This window comes from Heterodontus francisci, chromosome 12 (assembly GCF_036365525.1).
Source record: "Heterodontus francisci isolate sHetFra1 chromosome 12, sHetFra1.hap1, whole genome shotgun sequence".
Lineage (NCBI taxonomy): Eukaryota > Metazoa > Chordata > Chondrichthyes > Heterodontiformes > Heterodontidae > Heterodontus > Heterodontus francisci.
Window position 1 is genome coordinate 43468504 of NC_090382.1, and position 21911 is coordinate 43490414.

At 42.1% G+C, this 21911-nt stretch overlaps 1 long non-coding RNA gene across 2 annotated transcripts in view; it reads left to right on the forward strand.

The window, feature by feature from the left end:
- LOC137375577 (uncharacterized) overlaps nt 1-21911 on the forward strand; it is a 64326-nt gene that overhangs the window by 17391 nt on the left and 25024 nt on the right. For both annotated transcript variants that reach the window (XR_010976026.1, XR_010976027.1), the window contains one exon: nt 14722-14834. This is a non-coding gene — a long non-coding RNA (uncharacterized lncRNA). The remainder of the gene's footprint in view (nt 1-14721; nt 14835-21911) is intronic.

Consider the following 21911-nt stretch of genomic DNA (forward strand, 5'->3'; position numbering starts at 1 on the left):
GAAGGCATTATGACTGCTGCTAGGATATCAGGTATTGACCTGCATGATACGCTATATATGATCACACACCAGCTGGACAGTGAGACAGTGGAATCCCTCCCAGTTGCAGTACATCTCAGAGCTGACATGCGATACCCTGCCTTGCAGATCTCTCAGCGGCAGACGTCTCATTTCATAACTCTGTGGAGCCATCTGAACTGATTGCATTACATGACTTGATTAGCCATCTGAACTACCTGTATTGTCTGAACTGATTGCATGACCTGGCTTTATCTGCCATATAGAAAACCAAGTTAACGTATCACACCTTAGCAATACAGCAAGTTTTCTGAAAGCAATTTATCCATCAGTACAGCTTAATGCTTTCCAGAGCATGCTGGTGAAAGACATCTTGTTACATTCAGCAGCTTTATTTTTCTTTGAACAGTCTTTCGGCCTGGAAAAGCACTTTAATATCTACAAGATTTAAGGCTGAAGGGTCTGTACATTCTTACACTGGAAACCACCAAACACTTCTACAATCGCAACAACAGCCAATAGAAATCAATCAGCAACTAACTAATAAGTGCTTGACAATCCCTCTAAATAGCACTGGTGTGGGAGGCGGGAGCTCTCCCTGCTGCTGAATGTGTATTCAGCTGTGCGAGATTAAGAGAGGGTGTTAGCTGGAGTGTTGAGCTCCAGAATTGCAGCTCCGGCTTCAAATCAATGTTACACACTGATTGACGTCACGATCTGCCTACTCTGCATACTTCCAGCGGTGCACTCAGTATGCACTCTAATGCTCTCAAAATAGCCCCCCGATGCACGCACAGATTTCTGGTACCAGCCCCATCAGACACCATTTTGAAGGTAAAATGGCACCCGTAGCGCACAAATACCAGGCAATACAGCGCCAAATTTCCTGGTCGTAAAATCTCTGAGTCAGAGCTCGGTTTGAGTACTGTGGGTAGTATTGGGCTGCACGGTGTAGAAAGGATTTTGAAGCTTTAGAGACAGTACAGCTCAGATTCATTAGGATGTTACCTGGTTTGAGGTAAAATAAATATGAAGAAATACCTCAAAAATCTCTTGTCATTAGAATGGTTCAGATTATGGGCCAATGTTTAAAATTATGAAAGAATGGGGCAGGATAGGTAGAGGTAGACAGTTTTCCAGTAGTTAAGGGATCAAGAACATGGGGTCATTGATGGAATATTGAAGATAAGAGATTTAGAGCAGAGGGCAGGAGAAACTTCTTGGCAGTTGTGACGCTGTAGAATTCAGTTTTGGGAATAGTGGATGATTTCTGTAAGAGACAGTCAATGTCGAAGGCAGCAATGTAAAAATCTATTGCATAGTCTCTATTATTTCGAATGAGAAACAATTGCTTTGACAGAACCTCATTAAACCTTACTATTTTCCATGCATATAACCATTATGAAGACTGCAAAAGCCATTAAGTGTCAAGAATGCGTGTGGGGAATGGCAATAAAATGCACTTTGCTATAAAATCAAGTGATAAAGGGCACATCGTAATGCAATGGATATCTTGCTTTGATGGCCTGGCAGAGGCTGACATCTCATCCTTTGGATGTTCACAATGTCAAACTCATGTGTTACCCAGTTATACTGCAGTTTTTTAAAATTAACTTAAAAAAACATTTTCTCAAAAAGTCATACAAAAATGATCATATAGAAGATACAAATTGCTTTCCAGAAATAGAGGACAACCTTGAGACAATGGCATCACAGGAAAGCTGTAAGGTGATTTGTTGGTGAGGAACTGCTGTTAGGGAGTATCTGTAAATAGCTAGGTTAGTACACGAGTGTTAGGGTGCGTGTGTTAATACCTGGAAATTAGAAAAACGTAAAATTAAAATTTAAGCAACTACCTTATTATTAATTAAGGCATGCAAGAAGAAGGGAAGTAAGAAGCTGGTGATTCTACTGTTTTGTTTTATTTTTAAGCGATGTTTTATTGTATTACCAAGGTTTAAATGTGTAGCAGCTGCAGTCTGTGGGAGCTTGTGGACACCAATGTGATTCATGGCAACCATATCTGCAGTAAGTGTCTACGACTCGAGGAACTTTGGCTCAGAGTAGATGAGCTGAAGGCTGAGCTACAAACACTGCAATGCCTCAGGGAAGGGGAAAGTTACCAGAGCACCTTGTTCCAGAAGACAGTAACACCCCGTAGGATAGCGTCTTCTGATTTGGTCAGGGACAGGGGTCTGTGACTGCGAGTGAGGCAGGTTGGGGATCAGGAAGGCAGAATTGGAGGAGCCTCAGCCCTTGCAATTATCCAATGTGTTTGAGGTTCTTTCAGCTTGTAAATGAGACTGAGGGCTGCTGGATAGATGAGCAAACTGACCATGGCACCATGGTACAAGAAGCTATTCAAGCGGGGGGAATAAATAGGAACGTAGTGATAGTAGAAGATGGTATAGTCAGGGGGTAGAAACAGTTCTCTGCAGCTGAGAGTGAGAGTCCAGAAGGTTGTGTTGCCTGCATGGTGCCAGGATTTGGGACATCTGCTTGGGGCTGCAGAAGAACTTGCAGTGGGAGGGGGAGGATCCAGTTGTCGTGGTCCATGTGGGTACCAAAGGCATAGAAAGGACTAAAAAAGAGGTTCTGCATAGGGAGTTTGAGTATCTAGGGGCTAAATTAAAAAGTAGAATCTCAAAGGTAATAATCTCCTGGATGATTACCTGAGCCACGAGCAAATTGGCATAGGGTAAATAAGATTAGAGAGGTGAATGCATGGCTCAAAGACTGCTGTGATAGAAATGGGTTGCAATTCATGGAGCACTGGCACCAGTATGGGGAAAGTGGGAGCTGTACCGTTGGACGATCTTTACCTGAACTGTGCTGGGACCAGTGATCTGGCGAGTCGTATAACTAGGGCGGTAGAGAGGGCTTTAAACAAGATAATGGGGGGAAAGGATCATGTGAGAGGACATGTGGTAAATCAAAGTGAAACAAGGAGGTAATAGAGCAGGGTAACGATTTGGGTAATGATAACTAGTGTGTGGCAGGAAGGGACAGAGCATACAAATGTAAGACTGCACTAGCCGATAAGGCCAAAGACTGCAGAAATGGTAAAAAGACAGAGTTAAAAGTTCTGTATCTGAATGCGCACAGCATTTGTAACAAAATGGATGAACTGTTAGCACAGATAGAAATAAATATGTATGACCTGATAGCCATTACAGAGACATAGTTGCAAGGTGACCAAGGCTGGGATCTCAATATTGAAGGGTATTCGACATTTGATCAAGATTAGGCGTGCTACAGCCTGCCGGACTGTACATTGAGTTCAATAATTTCAGAACATGATGGGCACCCTTTTTAATGTTTTTTAAATTTATTTATTTTTTATTTTGTTATTTTATTTTAGTTTTTTTAGTTTGTTTCTAATGTGCCTACTCACTGTTTCTGTTTTTTTTTTATGTTTGTGCTTGGAGTGCTTTGTGCTTTACAGTCTATTCACACCCTCTCTGTACTAACGCTTTGTCTTTCAGCACACCATTAACATACCGTTTGCCTTTGTTCCATGACCTGCTGGTCAGTTATTCTTTGTGACCCTCTGTCCTATCAACACCTTCTCTTTTGTTATCTCTTGCCCCACCCCCCATTTTATTTGCTTACAACCTTTTACATTTCTAATATCTGCCAGTTCTGATGAAGGGTCACTGACCTGAAATATTAACTCTGTTTCTCTCTCCACAGATGCTGCCAGACCTGCTGAGTATTTCCAGCATTTCTTGTTTTTATTTCAGATTTCCAGCATCTGCAGCATTTTGCTTTTATTTATATTAAGATGTAGTCAGTTTGGGTCGAGATAAGAAATAGGAAAGGTCAGAGGTCACTTGTGGGTGTGGTTTATAGGCCCCCTAACAGTTGTTACACCGTAGGTCAGAGTATACAGGAAGAAATAAATGGGGCATATAAGAAAGATACTGCAATAGTCATGGGTGACATTAATCTACATGTAGATTGGGTGAATCAGATTGGCAAAGGTAGCCTGGAAAATTAGTTCATAGAGTGTATTCAGGATAATTTCTTCAAGCAGTACATTCTAGAGCCAACTAGGGAGATGGCTATTCTAGACTTGGCAATGTGCACTGAGATGGGATTAATCAATAACCTAGTGCTAAAGGAGCCTCTAAGTGACAGTGATTATAACATGATAGAATTTCACGTTCAATTTGAAGGGCAGAAGTGTAGGTCTAAGACTAGTGTTTTAAACATAAAGGTAATTAAAAAGGTATGAAGGCAGAGCTAGCTGAAGTGAACTGGGAATCTAGGTTAAAAAGTAGGACAGTAGATATGCAGTGGCAGACTTTTAAGAAGATATTTAATAACTCTCAGCAAAGATTTATCTCAATGAGAAAGAAAGATTCTTTGAGAAGGATTCATCATCATGGCTAAATAAGGAAGTTAAGGATAGTATCAAATTAAAAGAAACACTGTACAAAACTGCAAAGATTCATGGTAGGTCAGAAGATTGGACAGATTTTAAGAACCAGCAAAGAATGATAAGAATAATTAAGAGGGAGGGAGTAGAGTATGAAAGAAAACTAGTTAGTAATACAAAACAGTACGAGTTTCTACAAGTATTTAAATAGGAAATAGTAACTAAAGCTAGTGTTGGTCTCTTAGAGGGTAAGACTGGGGAATTAATAATGGAAAACAAGGAAATGGCAGAAGCGTTGAACAGGTATTTTGACTGCAGAAAACTTAGAAAACTTCCCAAAGATAATTGAAAATCAAGAGGTGAAAGGGAGGGAGGAAGTTAAAACAATCACCATCACCAGGAAAAAGTTGCTAGGAAAACTATTAGACCTAAAGGTTGACAATTCCCCAGGACCAGATGGCCTGCATCCTAGGGTCTTAAAAGAAGTGGCTGCAGAGATGGTAGAGGCTCTGGTTATAATCTTCCAAAATTTCTTAGATTCTGGAAGGGTCCCAGTGGATTGGAAAATGGCAAATGTAACAACTTTATCCAAGAAAGGAGAAAGACAGAAAGCAGAAAACTCTAGGCCAGTTAGCCTAACATCTGTCATAGCGAAGTTACTAGAATCCATTCTTAAGGAGTTTAAGGCAGGGTTCTTAGAAAATCATAATGGGATCAGACAGAGTCAATATGGTTTTGTAAAAAGGAAATCATGTTTAATTTATTAACGTTCTTCGAGAAAGTGACAAGCAAGGTGGATCAAGGGGAGCCTGTAGATGTGGTGTACTTGAATTTCCAAAAGGCATTTGATAAGATGTCACATCAAAGGTTACTGCACAAGATAAGAGCACAAGGTGTAGTGGGTAACATATTAGCATGGATAAAGGACTGGTTAGCTAATAGGAAGCAGAGAATAGGTATAAATGGGTCTTTTTTGGGTTGTCAAGCTATAACTAATGGAATGCCACAGAGATCAGTGCTGGGGCCTCAACTATTTACAATTGATATCAATGACTTGGATAAAGGGACCAAATCTATGGTAGCCAAATTTACTGATGACACCAAGATAGGTAGGAAATTAAGTTGTTAAGAGGAGGTAAAGAGTCTACAAAAGGATATAGATAGGTTAAACAAGTGGGCAAAAATTTGGCAGATGGAGTATAATATGGGAAAATGTGAACTTGTCCACTTTGGCAGGAAGAATAAAAAAGCTGCATACTATTTAAATGGAGAGGGATTGCAGAACTCGGTGGTACAAAGGGGCCTGATTGTCCTGGTACATGAATCTAAAGGTCAGTATGCAGGTACAGCAAGTGATTAGGAAGGCAAATAGAATGTTGGTGTTTATTGCAAGAGAAATCGACTATAAAAGTAGGGAAGTTTTACTGCAGCTGTACAGGACCTTGGTGAGACCACATCTGGAGTATTGTGTACAGTTTTGGCTTCCTTATTTGAAAAAGAATATAATTGCATTAGAAGCAGTTCAGAAAAGGTTCACTCAACTAATTCCAGGGATAGAGGGCTTATCTTATTAAGGAAGCTTGACCAGGTTGGGCCTATACCCATTGGAGTTTAGAAGAATGAGAGGTGATCTTAATGAACCATATATGATCCTGAGGGGACTAAATAGAAAGGATACCAGGAGGATGTTTCTGCTTGTGAGGGAGACTAGAACTAGTGACACAGTTTAAGAATAAGAGGTCTCCCGTTTAAATTTTTTCTCTCAAAGTGTCATTAATCTATGGAATTCTCTTCCCCAGAAAGCAGTGGAGACTGGGTCATTGAATTTATTCAAGGCTGAGTTATATAGATTTTTGACAGACAAGAGAGTCAATGGTTATGGAGGGAAGACAAGAAAATGGAGTTGAGACCACTTACTGAATGGTGGAGCAGGATTGAAGGGCCGAATGGCCTACTCCTGTTCCTGTGTTTCTATGTCCCTCCTAGAACTGTTGGCACTGTGATGTGTGTTTAACCAGCAGATGCAATCACCTTGTACCTCAAAACAATGGGAGTCTATTGTTTCTACAGTGCAACATGGAACAAATTCATCAAAGGTCACACAGCAAAATAAGTGACTTGCTGCATAGAAATGCCACACCAGCCAGCTCTGGCATTCATTGAGAAATCATGTGACCCAACAAATGCCTGAATGAGACCGACCATGTACAGTGGCATTAATAAACTTATGAGACAGGTGGCAAAGAATCAAATTTATCCTGGCTAAATCTCAGCCTTGCGCAAATTTGGCTCATTGTTTTAACCAAAACAAATCAGCACTGCACATCCACAATGCTAATGTTGTAGCCATGCTAAAGTTCCCTCTAATTATGGCAAGTGAAGTCTAGCTAAAGCCACAAGAACAAGGAGTTCCCTTTAAATTAATGTTATTTTATATGGCTTGCTTTTTTATGTCCAGTTCCTTGTGATCCAATGGGAGGAACTGTTATACTTCTGAAATATCTGAAGTCATCTGGGATGATTTCAATACAGAAAATAAGGCACTTACCCTGCTTGGAAGATCACATTGGAAGAGAAGAGAAAGAACTTGCTTTTATATAGTGTCTTGTCACATCCTCAGGACTTCTCAAAATGCTTCACAACAAGTAGTCACTGTTATGCAGGCAAACAAAGCAATCAATTTAAACACAGTAATGTCCAATAAATGGCCAAACAGCAGTTCTACCAGTTCTTCCCAACCTAGATGCTTCTCTGCTACTGTATCAGCTGAACTAAGTTTCCAACCTTTTATCCTTTCTATTATAATAGCCACCTATATCAGCCCATCTTCCACTGAAACTCTCCTCCACTAGATGCTTTCCTGACTGCCAATCTATTCTCTGCCTTCTTATAAACTTCACCTCATTCAAAACCCTGCTGCCAGTATCTCATCCCAGAATCAAGGTCATCTGCAAATTTGGAGGTATTACATTTAGTTCCCTCATCTAAATCATTAATGTATATTGTGAATAGCTGGGGTCCGAGCACCAATCCCTGTGGTACCCCACTAGTCATTGCCTGCCATTCGGGTCCTGTTCGGGAGAGCAGCCAGCAGATACTGGTCAGACTGCACATGATGTGCACTCCTGCCAATTCAGTCCAAAAATGGCAGTCGGGGGCCCGATTTCCATTTCAAATGGTCGCCTGTGGTTGGCCCTGGTGACCATTGCCATGGCAACTAGATGGTAGTTCATTGGCCAATATCTTTGGAAAGTCAACTCAACATTTCTTATTGCTAACAAGTCCATCACTACGTTTCAACTTTAAAAGCAACATTTAATTGTTTTACAGGTCACTTCATAACTTTATCACTGCCTGAAAGGGCATGGATGCAAATTCAATGATAACTTTCAAGAAGAAATTGGATATATATTTGAAAATTTTAAAAAGTGCTGGGCAATGGGGAAAGATCAGGGGAGTGGGATTAATTGGATAGCTCTTTTAAAAAGCAGGCATGGGCACAATGGACCAAATAGCCTCCTTCGGCACTGTATGATTGTATGATTATATTTAAATCAATATTATTATTATTATGCACACTTTATATTGTTAAAATGTCACATTTTAAGCAGTTGTTTATTACATCAGGAGCTTACAGATCAAAAATGAAAGCTTATCCTGGCACAAATGGGAATGATTAATGTGGGATTGATTTATGTGGTCCCAGGCCACCAAGTATTTGATTTTTGACTTCCCTGTGTATCACCTGACTAAAAGACCAAGAAAAGAATCAAATGTTCTATCTTTTGCTGTCTGATGTTTAAAGCAGTATAATATGTTAAGTGTGGATCAATGAAAATTTCAAAACTTAAGATTGATAATTTTTTGTTAGGTATGGGTATTAAGGGATATGGAGCCAAGGCAGTTAAATGGAATTAGGTTACAGATCAGCCATAATCTAATTGAGTGGACCATTAAAATCAGATGCTACCAATTTTCAATGATAAATTCCTGCATTGTTTTGGGGTTAGTGAATCAGTAAAATCACAAGAACAAGAATAAGCTTTTCAGCTCCTTGAGCCTGACCTGCCACTCAATTAGATTATGGCTGATCTATAACTTAACTCCATTTAACTGCCTTGGCTCTATATCCCTTAATACCCATACCTAACAAAAAATTGTCAGTCTTAAGTTTTGACATTTTCAATTGACCTAGCCTCATGAGCTCCTTGGGGGCAGCGTCCTAGATTTTCTCGAGCCTTTGTATGTATATGTTCTTCCTGACCTCACCCCTGAACAGCTTAGCTCTAATTTTAATCATTTCTTCTACATGATGTTGCCATATGTCACTGAATGTTTTATGGCCAATAAAGAAATCACATTGAGAAAAACATTCCAACGTTATGACATCATTGCAGTGATTTCCTCTCAGCCTCATGAGAGGAACTGTCTTTGATAAGAAGGACATTGAAGTGAAGGAAAACATAACAATTCATTTCTGAAATATGCGTGTGAAAATAACAAATATCCGTAAAACAGTTTGTACTAGTGTTCTAATCCCAGCATAAATGCTAGCTCTAGTTTTCTTTTAACATTAAATGTCGACACATTTCATTAACTGGTTCAGTCATTTTACTTTGTATTCAGATGGTGCTTCACACATTGATTTCTTCCATAGAAGCATTGAGTGGCAAGGTTGTACACCTGGGGGCAGCACTACATGTGAAGCATGGTTCAGTTGGTAGCATTGTCACCTCTTTGTCAGATGGTTGTGGGTTCAAGCCCCACGCCAAAGCTTGAGCATAAAATCAAGGCTGACAATGCAATGCAGTACTGAGGGAGTGTGGCATTGCTGGGGGTGCTGTCTTTCAGTTGAGGAATTAAACTAACCTCTCAGGGGGACATAAAAGATTACATTGGAGTTATCCCTCAATCAACATCACAAAAACTGATTATCGGGACATTACCATATTGCTGTTTGTGGGAGCTTGCTGTGTGCAATTTTATTGCTTTGTTTCCTATATTACAACAGTGACCACTTCATTAAAGCACTTTGGAATGTCCTATGACGTGAAGAGGCTATATAAATGCATTCTTTTTTTACTTTTATTTTTAATGCTCATTTAAATAAACATAATGATGCTTCTTGAAACACACATATAGGGCAGTATTTTGTGCTCTCCCCTGTGGTGAGTTTGGAGGCAGGGAGAACATTTAATCAGGTGGGATGGTGGCGGGTGGGGACCCCGCCACCTTCCCACCTCTACCCTGAATAAGTCCGTGGTGGAAAGACCCATGGACAGCCTTCTCTCCCTGCCACCCAATTAAGGGCCTCTTCCCACCGCCACTGGTATAAATCCAGTGGTGGGTGGGCCTGTTGCCACCGAGGAGCATGACATGCAAACCCTTGTGGGATTGCTTGTGGTCTCCCGACGGGGTCTCACATTCAAAAGCACTCAGTACCTGATCGAGGGATCCAGCATCGGGAAGGGGGGGTCCGCTGACAGCCAGCCCCAGCCCTTGCTGCCAACCTCACTACACCCTTCCCCTGAAACTCCCACCCTGTGAAACCCCTCTTGCCATCATTTACCTTTGGCCTGGGTCGCTCGGCGATCCTGGGCCTCCAGTGGGTGTCATTCCGACAGCAGCCATCACCTCCCCTCTGGTGCTGCCGAGCAAAAGAGCTGCCAGCCTCTGATGGGTCAGCAGCTCTCTACAGGTGGGACTTCCCAGCCCCTGGGTCCTATTCCTGGGAAAGGCCCACCAGTGGCATGTTAATTGCCTGATTGGCTCATCATACGGCGGGCCTTCTCCAAAGGAGGCAAAGCGGGTCTCTCGTCAGCTCTCCAGCCAGTGGCCAAGACCCCTGTCGCCTCCATTAAATTCCCCCCTTATTGTGTGGCAGATATTGCTTTGTTTTTTTCTTAGTGTAAGTAATCATCTGGGGAGACAATAGGGAAGAAGTAAGGCTGGACTTATTGCTTGCCTATCACAGATAGATTTTCTGTCCACTTCCATGTTAATTCTTGGAGTTTGATGAACATTTATGACTGTATGAAACCTATTTTCGGACTGTTAGATGAAAAGGCACTTTAATCATGTTCACACTGGTAACTGTGTATCGTTATTGCTGAATTAATTTTTACTTTTGACTTCACTTACTTTTAAATTGCCACCAGTGGTTATATTAGCCATCTAATCAGAGATATGTTTAAATTATTTAAGTTTACAGCCTAGCTGACATGCCATCCTCCTCCACTGGCTCTCCTTCATGGTTCACTCCTTTACATGTTCTGTCCTATCTTTTGCAATGTAGCCACCACATCTCACAGAAATGACTTTTTCTCGTGCGCTAGCATGGTCACCTCTGGAACTCTCCAATGATCAATCTTTGGTCGCTCTTTTTTCTCATCTACAAGCTGCATCTCATTGATTGGGTCAGTGTTCATATGTATTCTGAAGCCACCTAGTTCTACGTCTTCACCAATTCTCTCCCTTGACCCCAAAAAATTAGTTCATGGATGAACCATAAGTTCTTCAAATTGAACATTAGCAATACCAAAGTAATTGTTTCTATCCCTGAGCATTAACTTTGCACATTTCACTGATTTAAACCCTCTCCTTGGGCTTTGGGACCCTGACATCAGGACTAAATGGGGGTCCCAAGTTTGCACATACCAACAGCAAGTCCGGCGTCACAATCTTCCGAGAGGTGGCCTCCGATATGGCCCAATCAGAGGGCCGGTAGCTCTAGCGCCTCGGCCCCCCACTGGGTAGCTAACATGTGCATTCACAGCAAGCAGCCAATATTCAAACTTTATTTACACCTCCCCAACAGAGAGGGCAATATGCCAAAATGCTCAGCTATTACAATATACTACACTTCCTCCCCACTTAAAAAAACACAACTTATACCTTAAAATTTAAAATGATACATGTACATTATTTCCCAGAATACAATAACGATACCTGAAGTTTAACAGGCTGCGTTGCATGCTTGTTACTGTCATCACAACTGAAGCATATATGACCAATATTTCCAGAGTAATTTACATGTAAAGAAATTGTTTTTCCTTATCACCAGCATGTTTTTAACAAAAATATCATCATTTGACAAGTAATGAAAAGCACAACTTATTTCTTCTTCCTTCCTACATACTTTCAATTAACTTATCCGGCTTCTTTCTCTTTCTGTCTGGGTATCTTCTTCCATTTCCATTACCTTGACTCTGCTCTCTCAACATCCCAGACTGTGGCAACACTGAACTTTGACTTTGATTATCAATACCACTTAATGGTCGGGACCATAAAATTTATTGATTAGGTTGACTCACTTTGCTCTACCAGAGGATTCTATGATACTGGCAAACGTTCAGTTTCTTTGTGACTTATAATTTCTTTCGCATTTCACTCGGGACTGAAGGAATTTGGACTGTAGTAGGTTTTTCATTCTTTCCCTTTTGTCAGATTTCCTGTTTCAAACAAATGATATACATGACACTAACAGAGTCTCTCCCCAGTCTTCATTAGATATGGGAATGCACCTCGTCTTTTTACAAGAACATACTTCTCCTTATCACCTTGGCGGTTTTTTTTACCATGACCTTCTATCCAGCACTGAACTCTCTAAGTTTCATGCCTTGTGTATCATGACTCATCTTCACTCTGTCTTGCTTTTCTCTTATTTTGCTATTGAGGTCAGGCTTAAACAAACTAAACCTTGTCCGAGGAGCATGTTTAAACACTAACTCGTAAGGTGAGCAACCTATTGTTAACTGTGGGTTTATTTTGTAAGAGAACAGAAAATTGTCTAGAGAAGAGAAACATGAAAATTATTGCCTAGCTTGTCACTGAGCAAATACCTCTGCAAAGATCTCTTCACAATTTGCACACTTCTTTCTGCAGCACTGTTCGATGCTGGGTGTTATAACGAATTAGGTTGTGTTTGACTCAATTCTTACTCAGAAATATTTCAAACTCCTCTGACGTAAACTGTGGACCATTATCTGACACCAACACCTCTGGCAACCCATAAATTGCAAACTAACTTCTCAAAACTTCAATTGTTTTGGCACTTGTGGTATTGGGCATAGACTCAACATTTATTCACTTGCTATAGCTATTAACCAAAACCAAGTACACTTTCCCTTCCACTTCAAAGAAATCGAAATGTATACATTCCTTCAGTTTTCTTGCATTTGACCATGGAATGAAATGAGCCTTGCTTGGACCATTTCTCATTCTGAAACACATTTCACAACTTTTCACCAACTCTTCAATATCTCTATATGTCTTTGGATACCAAAAATAGCTTCTTGCTACTGCTTTCATACGGACTATCCTTGTGTGCTCTTGATGAAGTTCCTCTAACAATCTCTCTCTAAACCTGGACAGAATAATAACTCTTAAACCCCATAGGAGACAGCCTTGATCTACACTCAGTTCATTTCTACGTGTGAAATACTGCTGCAATTTCTTATCATCACACTCTTTAGGCCAGTCATTCATGACATAATTGAACACTTTACTGAGAACCACATCCTTGTGAGTTGCTTCACTAATTTCTCTGGCAGACACTGGCATATCATTTGCGAGTGTAAAATGATTCACAGGTAACTCATTGGCTAAAAATGAATTAGTCTTCACAGGAAATCTCGAAAGAACGTCCACATTTGCATAATCTGCTGATTTATGATATTTAATATTATATTGATGGGCCATCAGAATCAAAGCCCATCTCTGAAGTCATATTGCTGCTAGAGATGGTACTCTCTGCTTTGAACGAAATATGATTGTAAGTGGCTTGGTGGTCAGTTAACAAAGTGAACTTCCTACCTTACAGGTATTTATGCAACTTTGTAACATCATATATGATCGCTAATGCCTCTTTCTCAACTTGCGAGTAATTTTGCTCTGACTTTGTTACAGTACCTGAAGCATATGCTACAGGATTCTCCACACCGTCTTCCATTATGTGAGATAACATCACATCTAACCCCTGTTGTGAGGCATCGCATGTTAAAACCAATTGTTTCTTGGGATCATAGTAGCTCAAAACAGCATCACTAGTCAGTACTTTCTTCACTTCTTCAAAGGCTTTCTGACACACCTGTCATGCAGACCCCCACCTAATATAATTTATATTAATATAAGCATATTAATTTCATCATATGAACATTGATTTTAAACTGTTGCTAGAGGAAGAAATGACTTGTTAAAGAGATCACCAGACCTTTGACTGGAGGACATTTGCATACTTAGAGACGGTTCTTGTGGAAACAAAGCACTACTCCCTGATCCAATTAACACAAATGGATTTTGATCACCAGATATTGAAGGTGTAAGGAAGCGCATTCCAGGGACTGCTGAGATGATACAATCCACAAACGCGGGAGTGGTTAAGCCAGTTAGTCACATGACTGACCTGTTGGCTAACTTGGAGTTGAATTGTGCCACACGGAAAGGAACAGACGTGAGTTTGCAACTGAAGCTGGAACAAGGAAGTCTCTCTCCTGGCTGTCTCTCTCTTGCTTTCTCCCAAGCCTCCGGACCCACAGAAGACACGTAAATCTCAAGAGAGAAAAGACTCCGACATCGAAACAGGTTGAAGCGTGAACTAGGCCCCAATGAACAGCAGGACTTACCGGCAACCAAAGACTCCACATTGAACTCAAAGGACTGTAATAAGCCTGATATTGACTTAAACTTTTCCCCTTTATTCTTTTCTACTTTTTCTGTCTCTATCTGCGTGTGTGTTTATCGCGTCTGCATGCTAGCGTGCTCGCGTCGCACATTCGTAGTCGTTAACTGGATTAGAGTTTAAGATTAATAAACTTCCACCTTTCTTGTTTAAATCTAAGGAAACCTGTCCGATTTCTTTGCCTTACAATTGGAGCAGTGAACAAGAATTCACTGAGGGGGAGCTAAAAACATGGTGTTTTTAAAATTAAACCCTGTTATGGTTAAACCAGGCAAAAGCTGAGAGGGAACCCTAGACCCCCTTCTCACCTGGTCGTAACACTCCACAGAGAACTCCCAATTTATTCCATCTTTGAGCGGTTGATACAATCGAGTAAATTAGCTAAGTCGGGATGAACTTAGATTAATACACAACAATTCCTATGAATGTTCTAAGTTCTTCTTTGTTCTCTGGTCTCTTTGCTTTCAAAATCCCTTGAACCTTCTCCTGTATTGGGTGGATACCTTCATCATCTATTTGGTGACCCAAGTATGTTACACTTTACACCATGAAGCAACACTTGTGTTTTTACCTTTGATGCCATACTCTTGAGGTTGATATAGGACTTACCATGTGCTCTTTCTCTGTCTTATTGCTATTTAAGATGTCATCCAAGAAGCAGCACACTCCTTTCATCGCGTTTAGTACCTGATCCATGACATTCTGGAACACTGTGGGAGCAGTAGACACCTGAAATGGTATTTGTGTGTATGAATGGTAAGCAGTTCCTTACTCTTGAAAGTTAATTCTAATTGCAAGTATGCATTTGACAGATGTATCTTACTGAAAATTTTCCCATTTTCTAAATTAGAAAACAAATCATCACTGGTAGGCAGTAGGAAAGTATTGTTTTCAATCATTTTGTTTACCATTAGTTTATAATCTCCACAAATCTGAATGTACTTACTGCTTCTAACTATGCATAAGGCACCAGCCTAGCTTTTAAAATGCCGGCTGTACATTGTCCTTTATCTTAACTTCAGTCTTGTGATACCTAATTTAATCATTTGGTGCTTCTTGCTCAAAGACTGCTTTGTGCTCTCTTCGCACTTTCTCAATGTCAGACATACTCTTACTGCTCCTTACTGTAAAAAACACATCTCAGTTTAACTGTATTTTCTTCAGCCAATTCCTTCCCATCAGGGAGATTTTGTTACCTCTTACTACTACCAATGGCAAGTAATAGGATGTATCATTATATTCCACCACAACACTAACTTCACCTAAGACTGTAATATTGTTATTGGAATAACTAGTCAATTTCACACCAGTTTTGCATAAGGGAATGTGACTTAGGGACTTTTTGTATTCTCCTTCTAAGATAACAAACACTGCTGCAGCTGTATCAATGATGAAAGTAAATTGTGAACCTCGATTTTCATTTTAACTGTGGGCACTGGAATTATGGGCTGGATTTTATTAGTGCGCTGTGCTCCATGGCGCCGCACTTTGGGAGCGGTGGCCTTCCGACATGGAAGTGACATCGCACAGCCCCCGCAATTTAAATAGAGGGGGCGGGGCTGCCACCCCTGATGATGTAGAGGAGGCAGCCACCGCATCCCCGGCAACAGCATCTGGCACCACCGCGTAGGTGCCGCCGCCATTTTTAAAGGGCTCCAAGCCCTTAGCACAGATTTAAATTTTTAAAGATGTACTGAACATAATAAGTTTCTAATAAATAATTAGGAGATGGAGGCCCTTCCCCAGCCCCCACAATGGTCATCTCACTGCCCGATATTTGCAAAACTTACATTATTCCCTACCCGAACATTCCCCCCCAATCTTCTAACTTTTGTTCTTCAACCCATCCTCACAGCCAATAAAAATTGGTTTCCCTGCTCCTCCACCCCTACGGCCCTAAGAATTTTATTCTTCCCCCCTCCCAACCGGGTTCTCACCTCGGAACTCCATACGGAGTTCCGAAGGCACACGAGGTACAAACAGCGGCTGTAAAATCGGTGTGGGACGGCTGCCGCCAGCAGGTAAGTGAATTTACATATAATTTAGGTAAATTTGAATATATAGTTGAAGGCCCTGTTGCCAAGCGGCGGGGGGCCACTTGAGGTCCCCCCGCCGCCGGTAATATGTGCCGGGCCCTTCTCGACATCAGGGGTCGAGGTAGGCCTCTCCCCACAAAAGTTTATGGGCCCCCCACCCCCGCCGCGACCCACGCATCGAGGGGCTCGTAAAATTCAGCCCTATATCTTCAGCTCTTTTGCTTTCATCTTCCATGTGCTCTTTATCTTGCTCTCTGACTGAGTACTACTCTTGATCTTCCTGCTCGATAACATCAACTTATGCTTCCATATCTATCATATGCATATTCAAGGGCTTCCAGGCTCCTCAGCTAGCTTTAAGTCTACCACAACCTTGATCTGGTGCATTGCTGCAACCTGGAGCTTTACCGTGTCACGCTAAAGTGCTATGTTAAATGTTATTTTTTTAATCTACCAACTGGAGACCTGAATTTATTTTTTTAAAAGGAACAGATAAAAGGTAACTTTGCTAGCAGTTTAAGATAGCCACCTAATTTGCAACACTGTATCCTACATTGCAAGGCCAGCAAGGTGAAGACGGAGAGTCTGGCCCATCCCAGCAAGAACCAAGACCAGGTAAATCTAAGGAAACTGCCTGTTCCCATTAGCAAGGCATCAAGACTATCACTTGAACAATGGGACCCTTGTTGTGAGAAAGAAATCCTCAGACATGGGCCATTTTAGTTGCAAGAAGAAATACACTGCTAACTACCATGCATGAATCACTGTCATGTGACAAGCCCCCCACCCCCCATCTTTGTGTTTTTTTAGCTGGTATTTCTCTATAACAGGCTCACAAGCATCTGGACTCTGACAAGTGCAGCCCAAGTGGGGGGTCCCTCCCTTCTTTCCATTCCAGCTTGCAAACTTCAAACTCTACCTGCTGACTGTGACTACCTCTGCATATTCCGGCTGCAACCAGAGACCCCTTGGAGGAAATAATCTGCATTGCGGTTTCCAAGAGACCTACCAAATCAGCCGTCTATATCTTCAAGCCAGAAGCCTCAGGACCGAATTCAGCTAGAAGCCAGCCGAGTTACCAAACTCCACAAACTGTATACTTTTTTTTTGTTCTATGGACTCTAACTCGACCAATCTATCCTTCCCCTCTCTGTAACCTATTTGTGTGTGTGTGTGTGTGTGAGAACCTCAAGAGTGTGTGTCTGTGTGTGTGTGTGTTTGTGGAAGTTGGAGCATAGTTTATTATTTTACTTAGATTGGTTTAAGTACAATAAAGCTAACCTCTTTCTTTGTTAAACTCAAGAAAACCTGTCCGATTTGTTCTTTTTACAATCATCGCATGTTAATAATCAAACACGCGCTGAATTGGCAAATACATCTACTTTTAAAAAGAATTAAACCTGTTGTGGTCAAACAAGGCAGGGACAAGAGGGGAGCCCTTCGACCCCTCCTCACCTGATCGTAACAATCGTGACCTGGACCATTACTGTTTCTTCCATTCCTGCATGCTGTCTGGATATGAACAACTGTCCCACAGGTATAGAACTTTGGCTGGAAATGGGGGCATCTAGATGGTTGGTGGCTACCTTGGCAGCAGTAGCATCTAAATTTCTGACTGTGAATCTGTGAACTTGGTTGCCATGTCCTGGTCCCACTGAAATCCAGTGGACCATGCTGCTGGCTCAGGAAAAGAACTTCCTTGCAATCTGCAACTATCTCTTGCTGCCTTTTCCATGGCTGTGGTATCATTGCAGGCCTCCTTCCATGTTAGCTTATATTGCCTTTACCCAAAAGCTTGGCCTGGATTGTACTGTTCTTTAGACCTCCAATGAACCTGTCGCTAAGGTTAACTTCTAAGTTTATGCCATACCTATAGTAATGAGAGCATGTCTTAAATTCAAGAATATAATCTGCAATAATCTCACTTGGTACTGCTTCCTTTCACGGAATGCAATTCGCAGTGCAATTTCATTCTTAGTCATGCCATAATGTGAGTCCAGAAACTCATTAGTTTCAGAATAGTCCATAGTACTGGGTTTTTGCTGGCACCATTGTCTAGAAACCACCTCAAAAGCATCTGGCCCCATCATGATGAGGAAAGCACTTTACCCTCATTTCCTATTTTATTTGCTTGCAGCCAAATCTGTAAACTTCGTTCATAATTACACCAGTCCTCTTTATCAGGGCTGAATTCCCCCATTGTCCCAAAATATGTCTTCAGTACCATTTTTTTCAATTACGTAACATGCTAATTCACTGAATTGTACCTGAACATGATATGCCCTACGCGGAGCAATCTTTCAAATCACCCAAACTGCCTCAAAATCAACTTTGGGTGTTTGAATAAGTGTGTCACAATGTTCTTCAGACTGTAATTTCTCAAATGAAATGTAAAAAAGAATTCAACCCCATCCCATCATCTCTTTCTGTTGTGTATTTCTCCGAGTAGCTAGCATGTGGACTCATAGCAAGCAGCCATTATTGAACAAACTTTATTGAGAGGGCAGCAGAGAGAGCAGTATAACAAAATGCTCAGCTATTACAATATACTACACTAGTAGAGGTGGGAGCTGCTAATGCAGGTCAGGGCCCGTGAGGGTGCCTCAACATGGAGGTACCCTTGCTGGCCTGCGCATCAAATATTAAAAAGCCGCAATCTATAGCAGTAGGTAAGTCGTCATGGAGGGGAAACCCCTCCGCTGCATCTGTCTTGTCCACAATTACGGCCTTTCATGCACATAGGCCCCTATTAGCGACATGCAGCCTCCGGCTCTAATGGCCCCCCTGGCCTGCCACAGGGAGGCCACCTCCATGGAGCTAGATTCTTCCACATGTGGCGAAGGGGCCATTCCAATGCCAGTAAAATGCCGATGATGCTGCAAAATTACCCCTAATCGGGAACTTAAGTATGTAATTTGCCTCCCACCTCTTTGCAATGGGCAGGTGATCCGCTTCCCAGGAAACTTCCCTGAGAGCGGGAATGCATCGGGGAGTCATCCTCATGCAGCTCCCTCCTATTTTCCTCGTTCCCCACGCCTCCAGACCTACCATCACAGGGCCAGGAAAGTTTAGCCTTTTCACTGTGCAATTAGGCTGAATCAGGGTATTCAGCATCGGTGTCCTTTTAAGTAAGAGCTGAGCTTCCACCCGTCTGATAGCACCCATTATCAAAACACTACTTCCACCATCATAACACTGCCCACTTTATCTCAATACCACCAAAAACCTTTATCCAGGCTTCTGACTAGATTTGATTACTCCAATACCCACTTTTCCAACCTCTCAACCACCAACGTCTATAAACTCCAAATCATCCAAGATGCCACTAATGACACTAAGCCCAACTTACCCATCATTCCATCCTTGCTAACCTTTTTCTTTCTGACCTTTTCTGACTCTTTTTGACTGCCAATAAATTGGAATATAAAATCGTTGTCCTCACCTCACCCCACCCTACCTCTGCCACTATCTCCAGCCTTATTGCTTTTCTCATGTCATCTGGTCCTCTAACTTTGACCTAATTTGCATTCCCTCCTCCTTACACTCCATTACTGGTGGCAGAGTCATCAGCTGTCTCTGCTCTATTCTATGCAACTCCTTCCCTAAACCCCTCTACCTCTCTACCTCTCTCCCCACGGCACATACCCACCAATGTGGAAAATTGCCCGGGTATGTCCTCTTTACAAAAAGCAGGGAAAATCCAATCTGACCAATTACTGCCCCATCAGTCGATGCTCAATCATCAGCAAAGTGATGGAAGGTATCATTGACAGTGCTATCAATAGGCATTTATTCAGCAACAACCTGATCACGAATGCTTGGTTTGGGTTCTTCCAAGGCCACTCAGCTCCAGACCTCATTACAGCCTTGGTCCAAACATGGACGAAAGAGCTGAATTCCAGAGGTGAGGTGAGAGTGACTGCTTTGACATCAAAGCAGCATTTGACTGAGTATGGCATCAGTGAGCCCTAGCAAAATTGCAGTCAATGAAAATTGGGGGAAAACTCTCCACTAGTTGGTGTCATACCTAGCACAAAGGAAAATGGTTGTGGTTGTTGGAGATCAATCATCTCATCCCCAGGACATCGCTGCAGGAGTTCCTCAGGGTAGTCCTAGGCCCAACCATTCAGTTGCTTCATCCATGACTTTCCCACCATTATTAGGTCAGAAGTGGGGATGTTCGCTGATGATTGCACAGTGTTCAACACCATTTGCAACTCCTTAGATACTGAAGCAGTCCATGCCCGCGCCCAGCAAGAGCTTGACAATATTTAGGCTTGGGCTGATAAGCGGCAAGTAACATTTGTGCCACACAAGTGCCAGACAATGACCATCTCCAACAAGAGAGAATCTAACCACCTCCCCTTGACATTCAATGGCATTACCATCGCTGAATAGCCCACCATCAACATCCTAGGGATTGCCATTGATTAGAAACATAACTGGACCAGCCACATAAATACTGTGGCTACAAGAGCAGGTCAGAGGCTAGGAATTCTGCAGCGAGTAATTCACCTCCTGACTCCCTGATGCCTGTCCACCATCTACAAGGCACAAGTCAGGAGTGTGATGGAATATTCTCCACTTGTCTGGATGGGTGCAGCTCCAACAACACTCAAGAAGCTTGAAACGATCCCCAGGACAAAGCAGCCTTCTTGATACGTACCTCATCCACTACTTTAAACATTCACTCCTTCCACCATCTGCGCACAATGGCAGCAGTGTGCACCATATACAAAATGCATTGGTGCCACTCGCTAAGGCTCCTTCCTCTACACCTTCCAAACCCACGACCTCTACCCCTAGAAAGACAAAGGCAGCAGACACATGGGAACACCACCACCTGCAAGTTCTATCCAAGCCACACACCATCCTGACTTGGAACTATATCGCCATTCCTTGGTGGGTCAAAATCCTGGAACTCCCTTCCTAACAGCACTGTGGGTGTACCTACACCACAAGGACTGCAGTGCTTCAAGGAGGCAGTTCACCACCACCTTCTCAAGGGCAATTAGGGATGGGCAATAAATACTGGCCTTGCCAGTGACACTCACATCTCAATAACGAATTTTTAAAAATCTATCCGTTCACTCCTTCCCATTACTCTCACATATGTATTTCTTTACCCTTCTTGGAGCAGGAGAGAGCACAGAACCCAAAGGAGAGGAAGGGAACTGGAGGTGACACTCCAGCCATCTCCATACTGCAGCCTCTCTAGCAGCAGAGGAGGAGGTGCTGGAGCTCAGAGGAGTCTCGGCGTGCATGACCCTCAGAGATGGGGAGATTGGTGGCCTCCCAGCTACCTGGTGACAGAATTAAATATCAGGCAGTCATATGATATAAAACACTCACTCATGTTAACTTGATGTCAGAAATGAGTGAAATATAACTATGTGTATAATCACCTGTCACGCAAACATGTTTTGTCGAATGATGATTTTTTAATCCACTGGCCGGAAACCTGAATTCTGTCCATCAAATGCTCCCAATATTCAGGACGGGAAAGACATACGAAAGCTGTAGTTCCTTAACCTAATTTTGGTGTTTAATGTTCGCTATTTTCTTTGCTCCCCTGTTAGAATATTTTTGTCCAAGTGGAAATTCTTGACCTAATGCAGTAACACAACAGTGCCAGAGAGGTTAACTGGAAGTAATTAGTTCAAAATGAGTGCAGAGAGCGGGGAGAGGCTTCACTTCAAAAAGAGCAGGGAGAGGCTTCACTTCAAAAAGAGCAGGGAGAGGCTTCACTTCCAGAAGAGCAGGGAGAGGCTTCAGTTCAAAAAGAGTGTGGAGAGCT